The sequence below is a fragment of the Prionailurus viverrinus genome, chromosome B1, assembly GCF_022837055.1.
Source record: "Prionailurus viverrinus isolate Anna chromosome B1, UM_Priviv_1.0, whole genome shotgun sequence".
Classification (NCBI taxonomy): domain Eukaryota; kingdom Metazoa; phylum Chordata; class Mammalia; order Carnivora; family Felidae; genus Prionailurus; species Prionailurus viverrinus.
The window spans coordinates 151,399,739-151,413,949 of record NC_062564.1 but is presented as its reverse complement, the minus strand read 5'-3'; the positions used below and the strand labels follow the sequence as shown (position 1 = coordinate 151,413,949).

The window sequence follows — 14,211 nt, the reverse complement described above, 5'->3', positions numbered from 1 at the left end:
TTGGTTTTTTTTTTTAGCTCTGAAGAGGGGGAAAGGAAGCAGAAAACACTGTTGGTTAGCTTTCCATATAAGGGACAAACGTCATACACATGCTCTTATTTCACAAGAAAAAAGAGTTTCACAAAAGACAACATAAGTAAAATAAATGCTTTAAACACAAATTACACCTGTGTGGAGACAATTCAGGGCAATGGAAGAAAACGAAGTTATAAGAGACACTTTATTGGCATTTCCATTAACAGTCCCCATTTAGAGTCCAATCCTTTTATAGAGTCCTTTCCCTCAGTGCTGCTGGAGAAACTTGGCTGGTGGAAGTGGCTTGCAACACCCTCTGGAACTCAAGAAAGCATAGCTGGGGCAAAAGCTGGAGAGTAAATTGGCAGAGTAGGGTGTAGATCAGGGGGAGAAAAAGAAGTCAACAAGACTCTCTCCCTTTGGTCATATCTTCCTCAGAGCAAAGAGATTGGCACCACCAATTAAATTTTCTCGTGTATACCCACAGCAGCACAATCCACCACTACTGTCATTGTGTTTCCAGTTATTACAGCTTGGTCTCCATCCTTATGGTGGCTGAGAGGAGTCTTCTTTGCAAAAAGCTTAAGCAGTCTAGATCTGACCCAATTCCCTTTTAAGTCTGTTTAGGTTTTGGCAGTAAAGTCATTCAGGAAATAGAGACACAGGGTCAACTTTGGGTACTTCACAGAAAGATTATGATTTCAAAGTTGTTACCTTACCTTTGGGGGATGGCCAGGGAAGAAGGGACAGAACTTTGGGAAATTGTGTATGGAAAGCAGAAGTGCACATAAACATTCTATGGCATTCCAAGTCAAATCTGCCTTTCAAGGCCTCTTTCTTCATAATTCCTTCTGGAGCTAGCTCAACTTCACAGACCTGCTAGTAGACAAGCACGTTGCGTTGTGAATTCATTTGGTCCATTTCCCATCCAATACAGGCCCATTGTTACAAGATCCTTGACAGATGGTCACCAGTTCCCTCAAGGCAGCTCAGTACTCTGATCTCTTTACCCCAAACTGATGTACTCCTTTGATTTTTTTAACTGAGATATGATTAACATATAATATTATATTACCTTTAGGTGTACAACATAATGATTCAGTATATACCTCTAGCACTTTTGCTTTCCCACTATCCAAAATGACTATTTCACCGATTTCTTAGTGAAATTCAACTGCCATAATTTTGTCAATTTTAAGGCTTCATTTTTTCAAATTTAAAAATCTCTGAACAATTGCTGCCAGCTATATGATGCATTATGCCATTACATATTTATATTTGTAACACAAAGTGTCACTTTCAAAATCTGCAGAATTTTGACATATCTTGAAAGAATATCTTGAAAGAAAGTGTCAGAATCAATAGTGATGCATTCTTTTCACTCTAAGCCAAACCATTGTGGGGTTGGGTGAAGCAAGTGATCACTCAGAGGTATTTAACAACTTGCCCAAAATACTAGCTCTACAAAATTTCAAAGAGCACAGGTTTTAGTTCTTTCATTGATTTTTTTGGTTCATTTGTTTTATCTTATTTCAGATTTTTTCAATAGTGTATCACCAACACTCTAGATTGCACAGAAAACAGTGCTGATAAAAAAAAAAACACAAACATCAACAAACATGAGTCAGAAATGATTTAGAAGAATGAGATTCTAAATGTGAAATTTTAAGACTATCTTAACTCATTTATCTCATTAACACTTTTTTATTTATATGTGAGTGATATATGATAAAATATGTCTAAATCTAAAAGAAACTTTCATACATATAAAATAAAATTAGTCGGAAAATATTATATCAATTTAATTAGCAGTGCTCTTTCTTTTTATGGCACTATCAATGATATACCTCACATATGGGCTTTAAAAAAGAAAAACCTTCATTACTGAAGAATTCTCATAGCTTTTAATATATTATGATGGCATAAAAATGCGTGGTAAACAGAATAATGGTCTCCAATGATGTCTGTGTTCTAATCTCTGGAACCTATGAATATATTACCTTCTGTGGAAAAGGGGACTTTGCCGATGTGATTAAGAAAGCTGAGACAGAAAATTTATCCTGGATTATTTATTTGAGTGGGTCCAAATGCTAAACTACTAGCTTTGAAAATAGAGGAAGAGCCCAAGAACCAAGGCATGCAGGAGGCCTCTAGAAGCTGGTAGAAGAAAGAGGGAAGATTTTCCCCTACAGCCTACAGAAGAAATGCAGCCCCATTGATCAACAGAACTGTGAGAAAATTAATTTGTAAGTTTAATTCACTAAATTGAAGTCAATTTGTGATGGCAGCAATAGGAAATCATTGCAAAGTGTACATGGTCTAAAATATTTGCCAAACTAGTTTGGATATAGCAGTTTTTACCACAGTGTCTCATGATACAATATTCTAAAGAACCATTTCTGGAAAATGCTTCTTTAGCATAACCCAGATGCAGCAGAGCTAGTGGTTAAGAGCCTTAGACTCTGGAGCCAGACTAACTGGATTTAAATGCCAGCTCTCCTACTTACTAGCTGGTTCTCTTAACCTCTCCTGGATGCTTCAGATTCCATGTCTGTAAAATGGGAATGATGATAGTACTTCCTCAAAGGGTTGTTATATGAAGATGAAGAGAGTTAATGTGTATTAAGAGTTTAGAACAGGGGCTCTCCTACAATGTAAAGACTGTTGTTTACAAAAGATAGTGACACCACGTGATGTTACTGAGAGATTAGGTAAAAAAGGAAATTACATCTAGCTGTCCTATCAATATTAGATAAATATATGTCAAAGACTCTGTTTTTGTGTTAATAATGGGCTCATAGGGTGACAGGGTTTTAGGGACAAACAGTTCCATATTAATTAGACACAATAAAACAAAGAATGATTTTAAGTCTTTCATCTGAAAAAAAAATTTTTGTTCTGACCTCATCAATTCACATTACCCACAGATCCCAAAGCAAACTCATTTTAAAAAGTATCCCAACTTTGCCTGCTTACATGATTAGTTTAAATCTAAACCTCATATAACGACTCCCGTCTTCTTTATCATTTCAATTAATTAGAAATTGCTTTCTCCCAATTAATATTATTACTTCATCTGCTCTGTTATGTTCTCATATTGAGGCTATTTTAATATAATGCCACTTCATTCATTCAAATTCAATAAATATTTAAAACTTTAATGGACATCAAGCACATTAGTATATGCTTGGAATAAAAAATGAATACACTTGGTCTTTGGCCTTTTTTAGATTTTTAAACTAGATTGCAAAGACTTTACTGAAAGAAAAATCAAGAGGAGTTTGTCTTAAATTGTTCTGGAAATTAAAAATGCTCTAATATGTATCAAATACTGGAACACTTAGATCGAGAAAAATCTATCCTAAAATAATATTACTGACTTTAACATATAGGCTTTCCACTTTCTCTTTTTTATTTTTTACACCAAAAATATTTAATGAAAGAACAAAGCCACTAGCACAGCTATTAGAAAATAGTAATTCTTTTCTTGATCTTCCTTTTTCTGTTCTTATTCATTTTCTTTTCACTCCCTCTTTTCCATTTTCTCTCCTAGTTACTATAATTATTAATTGCACTTTTGATCACTGTTATCATCATTATCTTCACCACCATCATAATTATAATCGTCATTATCAGTCAACATCACCCCTATAAGCACAGGCAATTGCTAACAGTCAGGATCTGGATGGAAAACCAGCAGAAAAAACTACAGGGACCTTGGGAAAGCAATTCAGAAGACTTTAAGGGAGGGACATCTAGGACCTTCCTTGGTCATTTCACTTTTTTCCTCCCAATGTTTTCATGGTGGTGAAATACATATAACATAAATTTTACTATATCTACCATTTTTAAATTTACAGTTTAGAGGTATTAAGTACATTCATATTGTTGTGTAACCATCACTAACATCCATCTTCAGAACACTTTTCATCTTACAAAACTGAAATTTTGTACCATTAAACGATCACTCCCCATGACCCCCTTCCTCCCTGTCAACCACTACACCGCTTTCTATTTTTCTTTTATCTACATTTTTCCACATGTCCCAACCTCTAGGAATGACCATTCTATTCTCTGTTATTATGAGTTAAGTTTTGTAGATTCTTTTCTTCCTTTTCAGATTCTATATTTAAATAAGCTCATACATTTGTCTTTCTGTGTTTGAGCTATTTCACATACCATAATGTCCTTCAGATTCATCCATATTGTCCCAAATATGTGTGTGTGTATCTTAAGTATATACATATACATCCATACACATATATACACACAACACACATATGCATGGCTCTACAACTAAATCTAACAATTAATTTCCAAAAAAATATGACTTTAGCTAATTTGTATCTATTGGATAGTGGAATATGTGTGCTTTAACATTTCTCCTGGAACTGAGATATCTGCTTAACCTACAAGTAAACTCTACTATTTGATTTGAAAATTTCTGGGTACAAGGCAGTAGGGAAAAATCAATAGTTTCTTACTAAAAGATTAACACACACACACACACACACACACACACACACACCACACAATTCTGTTATGAATAAAAACTGAATCTGATGATTAAGATCAAGTCCCTGTTAAATTCTGTGCCAAAAATAAAAGATAAGATACCTTCCAGAAGACCAAGTATCATATCAACATGGACAATGGATCTTATGGTTATAAAGGCAATGTATATTAGTGCATCCTAAGTTTTTACACTTTTCTCTTTAAAAAAGGTACACCTGTTCACACAGTTTTCTCAGCTGGATCAAACTAATGATGAAGAACAAGTCTGAACTTCCAAGAAACTCTGTCCCTGAAATCCCTGTTGTTGACTTCTTTTTTTGAAGACTTACTTTGTCAACTACATCAAATTTTTCCTGTATTCAATGATATTGCAACCCAGAAAATTAACCTTTTTACTAGAGGTTTTGGATCCTTTTAAAGGAAACAAGGAGGGGAAAAGTAATTCAAGCAGAATGATATATGAAAAAACATAGTATGACAAAACATAAGTATAAGAAAGGAGAATTTAAGTAAGATTCTCAATTTAAAAATGAAAAATAATATATGGTTTATTTCCAACATTGGATTTAAGTCATTTGTTTCTTGTAGACAAAAGAAAATCTAATCCCTTCAATTTGTTTCTCATTTCTTAGTTTAAGAGTTTTTCAAAATGTGACTATGAAAGCATAGAGAAAATAAGGATACATTTTTTTTTCCTGAGAAAGATACACTTCCATGATCCTGGGTGCAGAATATTAATTTTACAATGAATTTTGTTCAATTTATATATGAATAAAATGAATTCACCAAATTCTTGACCTATAATGTTAGGTCTACTTAACAAATTTTGAATACATTTTCCAAAATGTTGCTTGTAAAATTAATTTTTTCAAAATTTTTAATGTTTATTTATTTTTGAGAGAGAGAGCATGAGCAGGGGAGGGGCAGAGAGAGAGAGGGAGACAGAGAATCCGAAGCAGCCAGGCTCTGAGCTGTCAGCACAGAGCCCCACATGGTGCTGAAACTCAAAAGCTGTGAGATCACGACCTGAGCCGAAGTCGAATGCTTAACCGGCTGAGTCACCCAGGTGCCCCTAAAATTAACTTTTAATAGCCCAGGTCACAAATACGAAACAGTCTAAAAGAAAAAAGGAAAACTGAAAATCCATTAACCACTTCAAGTTAGAGAAGTACGTAAATGAAGCATGTCATGGACAATGTCTTCAGTCATTATTACAGTAACCCTCAATAAATTGTGTAGAGTCTGGCAGTGAAAATATTATATATAATATATACTTATACCTATATAAATAAATATATAAATACAAGACTTTATACTTATATAAAGATGTATATTCTATATTTATATAAATATATATTGCAAATAATTATAGTTATATAAATATATAAAAATTATATTTGTATTGTTAAATTAATTAAACATGATGCCATTAGACAAGGTAGCTCTAATGTCATGGCAGCCTACACAAGCAAAACTAAATCTAAGTCTGTGAATGCATCAAAATTATGTAACTGAAACCTAAGGATAACCAATCACAGTCAACTAGGCTTTAAGCTATAGCCAATCATCAATTTCCTTACTTTGTGTCTGTCTTTTCACTCCAAAAGTCTCTTCCCAAGCTCCTGTCCTTGGAGTGCTCCTGACCATTCATGGTTTGGCACTGCCCAATTTGAACTGATTTTTGCTCAAATAAACTCTCAACATTTTTAATACACCACAGTTTATCTTTTAGCAGCTCTTGCAGAAACATTATATATAATATATATACACATACACACAAATGATGTGTGTATGTGTATACATGTACAATTGCCAACATGGGATAAATATGAAATAGAGCATTTCTGTATTGTAAAGCAAACTTTGTAGTTTTATTTCTTCTCTCTCTTTTGCTCTTTCTCTTCCTTTTCATTTTACTTCACCCCTTTGGAAACGCATGTTGTTGAGCTAGTCAGCATATCTAAGCACCAATAGTAATAAATTCAGTATTTTGCAATCTTCTTTTAAAATCTAATTTCTGAATTTTCTTGTTATAATTATCTTAAATTTTTCATAGTGTAAATATATACTAAAATTATCAATTTTTCCTAAACATTTGCAAAATTTTGATGGTTGAGATGTCACCTGGATTAAGAAAAAATGATTGCTTATCAAAAGTGTTCAGGGGCACCTGGGTGGCGCAGTCGGTTAAGCGTCCAACTTCAGCCAGGTCACGATCTTGCGGTCCGTGAGTTCGAGCCCCACGTCAGGTTCTGGGCTGATGGCTCGGAGCCTGGAGCCTGTTTCCGATTCTGTTTCTCCCTCTCTCTCTGCCCCTCCCCCGTTCATGCTCTGTCTCTCTGTCCCCAAAATAAAATAAAAACGTTGAAAAAAAAATTTTTAAAAAAGTGTTTGTATTAAACAAAAAGAGAAAAAGAAAATAACCCAAGATTTAGGCATGAATGTAGCTATAAAGGAAAAGGATGGTCAGGAGAGAACAATGCTACTTCTTTGATTTTTTTTATCCATATCTTTAGCACCATAAAAATGGAATAAAGGAAATATCAATAAATTTCTTTATTCAAAAATATATTGCTCACTAACAACTGTGAAGTGAAACAACCTAAATGTCCATTAACCAATTGATGGATAAACAAAATGTGATTAAACACACACATACACACACACACACACACACACAGAACGGAATTTTATTTGGCCTTAAAAAAATAAGGAAATCTTGTCATATGTGACAACATGGATGAGAGTTGAGGACACTGCAACAAGTGAAATAAGCCAGTCACAGGACATATACTACATGATTCCACTTACATGAAATATCTAAAGTAGAGTCAGTAGTCAGAATGGTGATTACTAGGGACTGGGGGGTGGTGGGAAGGAAAGTTACGATTCAATGAGTATAGAGTTTGAGTCATACAGGACAAAAAAATGTTCTTAAAATCTATTCTATTGTATAACAATGTGCATATAGGAGACAGCTGTAGACTTAAATTTTTCTTAAGAGAGATTTCATCTTACATGTTTTTTACCACAATAAAAAAATTACAAGGGTGAGATGAAAGGAAAGGTAGATGATATTAGAATTCACAAGAAGGAAAGATTACTATGAATCAAGGTTATCAGAGAAAGCTTCAAGGAAGAGATGGACTGTCACAGGCCTTGGAAGATAGATAGGATTTGAACATTTGGAGATTATTTTCAAGACTGTTCCTGGACAAAGGAAGAACTCAAGCAAGAATATGAAGGAAGGGTGCTTAGAGCATTCCAGAAATAGTAGTTCATCTGGCCTTGAGCAGAGTGTTTGAGAACGAGAATAGTGGAAGAAATAGAAAGTAGGGTTAGAATAACCAGGTTCTGATTATGGAATACCTTGGAGAGTAGGCTAAGCAGAGCAGATTTCACATTTCTATATAATATGAAGAACTGAACATTCTGAACCTTTAATGAATATGAAATGACAGTAATGAAATTTAAAACTTTAGTATATTATATTTGCAGTTTATAAAAACATTGGCAATAGGGGGCCTTTACAAGGAAAAAAATATATACAATCCATAACATTTTTATTTTTTTTTCCTATAGATTCATTATATTAATAATTAATAATTATATTAATAATTATAAATCTCAAATGTTTACTGTACTTATAGGTGTACTAGGTGATAGGAAAATATTAAAGGAACATAGGAACATAAAATAATGATTTTACTATTTTATCTAATCAAGAAACAAACGTAAGTCACTCGAAGCAATTGGAATGTGACCAAATAATTTGTGTAAGGGTCAAATTAATGTGTGGTTTCAGTGAAAGGAAAAATTAGGGAGGGAGGTCTGTCTGTATCAAGGGAGACTGGTCAGAGTGTCAGTATAGGATCAGTGGTTAAGGAATTATACTCTGGAATTAAAATGAATTGTGTTCAAATCCCTGCTATGTAATTAACTGAGTGATCTTGGGTAAATAACTTAACTGCTTGTGATGTTTCTTACTTTACACAGTTGAGAGGATGCTAGGAAATCGTACACGAAACCCTAAAATTGCACCTGACACACAACATAAAGTAGTTTCTTTCCTTTATCTCATTTTCCCTAAGAACAAATCAGAAAAGTCAGAAAAAAAATAATTGGAAAATATACAATTTGGGGCCATAAATAATAAATAAATTTTAATAATTTTTTTCAAATACAGAAAACCAAAATAATAGAAAAGATCACCTATAATTCTACCTCACAAAATAAGTACACTTAGATTTTGTTCTGAGAGAGAGAAAGAGAATCTTACCTTTTCACCTAATACTATAAGAACTGCTTTTCCCCATATTAAAACCCATTTTATAGTTGCATTATCTTTAATGATTATCCAATCCTCCATAACAAAGATTCAGCATATACCTATTAAGTATTTATTGAATATCTCCTGTGTGTTGGGCATTGTTCTACTGTTTTAAGCACTCAAAATAGAGCAGTGGACAAAACAGACAAAATCCTTGCTAATGGTTTTTAATAGTTTGAAATCATGATTGCTTGTAATTTTTCATTACTGTAAATCACATAGCAACAAATGCTGTTGTGCATAAAGTTTTATGAACATCACTGTTTCCTTAAGAAAAAGTTCTGGGGGCGCCTGGGTGGCTCAGTCAGCTAAGCGTCTGACTTGGCTCAGGTCATGATCTCGCGGTCAGTGAGTTCGAGCCCCGCATCGGGCTCTGTGCTGACAGCTCAGAGCCTGGAGCCTGTTTCAGATTCTGTGTCTCCCTCTCTCTCTGACCCTCCCCCGTTCATGCTCTGTCTCTCTCTGTCTCAAAAGTAAATAAACGTTAAAAAAAAATTAAAAAAAAAGAAAGAAAAAGTTCTGGAAATAGAAATAAAAATATTTGAAACATGATTTCTAGACAAGCTGTGCCAATTTTGTGTTGACCAATAATATATGAGAGTGCCCAGTTAATTATACTCCTGCTAGAGTTTTTTTTCTCCACTATGAATATATATATGTATATATTCATTCCATCATTATCATCATCATTTTCAACAAAAAATATCTAGGGCCTATATAATTACATGCTGTCAACCAGGTCAATGCCCTGACATCAAAGGTCATGTCAACTACATATAGCCCAACAGTATATTCCAGCAGATGGGACCTGAGATGGGTATCTGATAATCTGGCCAGAAGTTCTATGGGGTAACTTGGCATAAAGGAACTTAGTCCAAAGTTTAGCCATTCTTCAGAATTTGACATTAAAAATATAAAAAGAGTTCATTAATTTTCATGATTGAAATTAAAGAGATATATAAAAAGAGATCATGAGGCTATGAAAAGGTCATACAGTAAATAAGCTTATTTAGAAAATTAAACCTTTGAGCTAGCAGAAGTTAGTAAATAAATAAATAAATAAATAAGCAAGCATGTACAGAGAGCACCAGTACAAAAGCAAGAATTGGATATGAGAAGAAAATTAAACAGATTTGCAAGGTAAACTAGAAATCCTGTGAAAGAACAGGTGTCCAATCAGAGACACCAAAGAGAGCCAGAAACAATCATACTGATGGCAGGGCTAGGCTGCCTCCTTCTCCCTGTTCGCTGGCCCACCAGATAGAGTTAGCTTCAGTCAGAGTAGCAGAGGAAAACAGAAGGCACAGAGGCAGTGTTAGGATGTCTAGGCAGTGACAGCACTAGAAACATAATGCACTGAAAGGCGGAGAGAGAAAGACTGCAGAGACAAACAAATAGCATTTAGCTTAGCCCTGGAGCAGCACTGCAAGTCTGTGCCATTTCCATAACCTCATTCTTTGAAGTCACCCGAACATCTCTACTCCTTGCATTGTGAACCAAAACAATATTGCTTTGCCATTTATTAAATATTTTATCCTAGAGTGTCTCATCTAAATTCCAAAAAAAAAAAAACCTCATGAAATGTTCTGAGCAATTGTTGCTCTCTCACTTATTTTTGTTTTGCTTGACAGAGAGGACTCAGAAAGATTAAACAATTCATTCCATCAGGTCTTCTAATTCTAAATCATCTCCATTCAGAAAAATGTGTCCAGAAACAATAAAAGTAGCATTAGTCATATTAGCCAATGGAAACACACACACACACACACACACACACACACACACACACTAAATACAAAGATACAATTCCTGCCATCAACAAGACCACAGTATAATAAGAGAGACAAAGAAACCACAAGTTATGGGACAGTTAATTACATCAATACTTATGTGCACAGGATTTTAATTACAGAGAACAGGACTTGAATCCAAATTTCAATGGATAGCAGGGAATAGCCAGTGCTATTCAATGGATAGTCAGAAACAATGGGGATGGAAGCCAAAAAAAAAAAAAAAAAAAAAAAAAAAAAAGAGCAACTAGATAGGGAAGGCTTCATGAAGGAGAGTGATAACTACCTGGTACAGCAAAGTTGGTCAATCAATTTCAATTGAGTGAAAAAATAAGTAAATAATAACCCTAGAACTTATTACTGAAGCATGAGTGGGTATCAGCTGAGTAGATAAAAAGACAGAAGGTCATTTTTAGGGAGATAAAGTGATTATGGAATCTTTGGGGAAGTTTAAGTTATTTGACATGGTTGGAGGGGTGGGAGCATGTATTAGAATTTGAAGATTGAACAGCAGTCAGACATCAAATCGTGCAGGGTTGGTATTTTTTAATGCCACTTTAAGAAATTTGGTCTTCCTCCTGAGGTCCTTGAAGAGTAAGAAGAGTACTTATTCAATCACATTTGTATTTTAGAAATATGTGACTGGTGGCTTCATGAAGGATGGATTGGAGGAACACAAAAATAAAATAGGTGGGTAAGAAAAGAGGTTCTCATAGCAGCCAAGGAATAAGTCATGTGGAGAGTCAACTGAATAAGAGGGCACAAATCAAAAAAGGAATTTAATGATTTATTAGCTCGAGTCAAACACCAATTGGATGCACAGACCGATGGTAAAAGGAATACTAAATTGACTTTCAGGTTATTCTTGGCACATTCAGGTGCCATTGACCAACTATTAAATACAAAAAATAGAACACATTAAGAAGAAGCTGACAAGTAGAAGGAAAACCAGGAGACAGGAGTGTCAGGGGCTGAGAGAATTTAAAGAAAAAGGGAATGAACACAATGTCAAATGGCAAAGTAATGTCAAATAAAGTAAGGACAAACATGTGTCTATGAGATTTGGCAATTAGAGCATTAGTGGTCTATGCAACAGCTGTTTCAATAGAATAGTGCAGACAGATGGCAGAGAGCAGCTGGCAGAACGAGTAGGAATGGGAAACAAGGGGAGGAAACCAAAAGCCTAGAGACTTGTTCCCTACACCTTGTTAGTGATATCTTGCAAAAAGTTATCCATACTGGGAAAATATTAGGGCATTCAAGATTCAGCTAGTCATTCAAGGGTCATTTAATTACAATGAGAGCAAAAACATGCAGCACATACTTGGAATCTTTCACCAGATAAAGTGCATTACATTTTCAGTGTCAATCATGCTTGCTAGACTATAAATTCCAAAACTTCAGGAATTGTGCCTATCTTGTTTCCCCCTGTGCCAAAGCCTGGTAATTGTGTGTCTGCACTAGATAACAACCTTCTTGTCTCTATTTGTGCTCCCTTATCAAGCCCATAGAAAATCCACCCATTCTTCAAGATTCAGAGAACAAATTGCCACCCCCGCATGAAGTATTTTCCAATCTCTGGGTGTCTCCCTTGTCTCCCTCTCCCTACTTCTCCCTGCTTCTCTCTCTCTTTTGCTTCCAATGTGATAGAATATACATACTATCTTAAAGTTATTTTTATATACATGTATCTTTCCAACTAGAATATTTATCAGTCATGTTCCCTCAGAGTAGCAGAAACTCTATGGGTATTATAACGGTTTATTTAGAGATTTATTTACTTCAGATCCATCTGTTATGCCTACATATAGTGCTAGGCCTGAAGTAAACTGCACCAGCAGTCAGGAAAGGGAAGATAAATACAAACCAGCAGAGAACAAGGACAACTTGGAATCTGTGAGAATGAGCTTTAACCTATAAGGAGAAACCAACCTGCATCTGTTTCTCACCAGAACCTGCCTCGTCCATGTACATCCTTCAAGCCTCTTGCTTCCCCCTTCAGCGGTGCAGATTTCTTGTAGACCTGATGCACTTCACCATGGAGAGCTACATATGAGGCTCTCCCAGTGTTTGGAGAAGCTAAAGGAGGAGCTCTAGCAAGACCTAGAAGTGAGCCTGCAGATCCACAATGATGTATATGTGGTGCAGCTATGCCTGGGCCTATACCAGGCTCCTGAGTGTACACGTGGCAGCTTCTTCTCTTACCCCTTTCTCACACATTCCGATTGGTCAACCCCAACCCAGAATCCTGGAGGAAAAGGAAGTCTGGAAAAGCAGTCCCAGAGTAGTTAAGTATACACATTACAAAGTCACCACAGTCTGCCCTCTATTAACTTGGCATCATATACATATCTTTTAACCATATTTAACTCTCCAATAAAAACAACAGCAAAACTTAAAAAGTAAATAAAACAATATAGCAAAATCACATATTCACTTCAAATGAAACAACTATCCCTTGTACAACCAAAAATATGCAAACCCTATCCCCAAGAAAAGGTGCAAGACATTCTATCCATCTTCAGATAATGTTTATTTATCATCTAGCTAAGTCATGTTTCTACTTGATGCCCTATAACTTAAATGCCATAATATAAGTATAGGTTAGCTATTATTACCATGTGTTATGTTAGATTATAGAGGAAGGGAAGAAGGAAAGTAAAAGTGGGTAAAATATACACAAACACATTTATATCAAAATAAGAAAGAAATATTTGTGATTATTATAGTCCTTATTTTGGCAACTGGGTGCATGATAACAACTGGTACTCATAATGTCTTTCTTTTGCCACCCATTTCATGTATATTTTGCCCTCAGCAAGCACCCTTGCCCGTGAGGGAATCTAAAGCTGCATTCCTGAAGGGTCAGAGCCATTAGTCATCCTTTCCGAATAATATTTTTTTACATTGAATATAATAACAGAAAGTGAAAGTATTAAGGAGTACCCCAGAGGATCTCCTGCACTCTGGAGAGATTCCTCCTTCACCTATCAGGCAGTAGGAAGCCAATTTCCCCATGATGGTCAGGATCAATCACCAAACCCAGTACAGTAACCTTATTTGCCTGCTGATTTCCAAGTACAAGGAATCCCAAATATTATCCCTATCTCAACTTCCAGTTTAATGAAACCATTTCTGTGTGCCCTACTAGAAACATTTCTCTCTTGGGAACTAGAATCAATATCTAGACCAGAAAAGCTGGTTAAGGAGACAGGAGAAATTTCATTAGCTGATCACTGAAAATAATAGAGTGAAAAGTCATTCGTATCTCCAACATCTTCATTCCTCTACTGATGAAACCTGCTAAGGGAGGAAACCTACATATTTTGATGGCTGATTTAGAGCATAAAAAACATCCAGATGGCCATCATCCTAACTTGCAAGTTGTTGCCCAAAGTGGCACCAAAACTGAGTCTTCAAAACACCATTCTATGTATTATCAAGTAAGATACCTCAGGGTGATAAAGAACATGCAAAACCAGTTAGTTCCATAATTATAAGACCACTGTCACATTTTATTTGCTGTAAAATGAGTCTCTTAGCCAGAAAAAAATACTGTGG

General features: G+C 35.2%; 1 long non-coding RNA gene across 1 annotated transcript; it reads left to right on the top strand.

Annotated features, from left to right (window-relative positions):
* The first annotated feature begins 2,034 nt into the window (after positions 1–2,034).
* On the top strand, positions 2,035–12,957 carry LOC125164697 (uncharacterized). Its single transcript, XR_007151859.1, has 3 exons — positions 2,035–2,261; positions 11,283–11,340; positions 12,603–12,957. It is a non-coding gene; the product is annotated as an uncharacterized LOC125164697 (long non-coding RNA).
* The last annotated feature ends 1,254 nt before the right edge of the window (positions 12,958–14,211 follow it).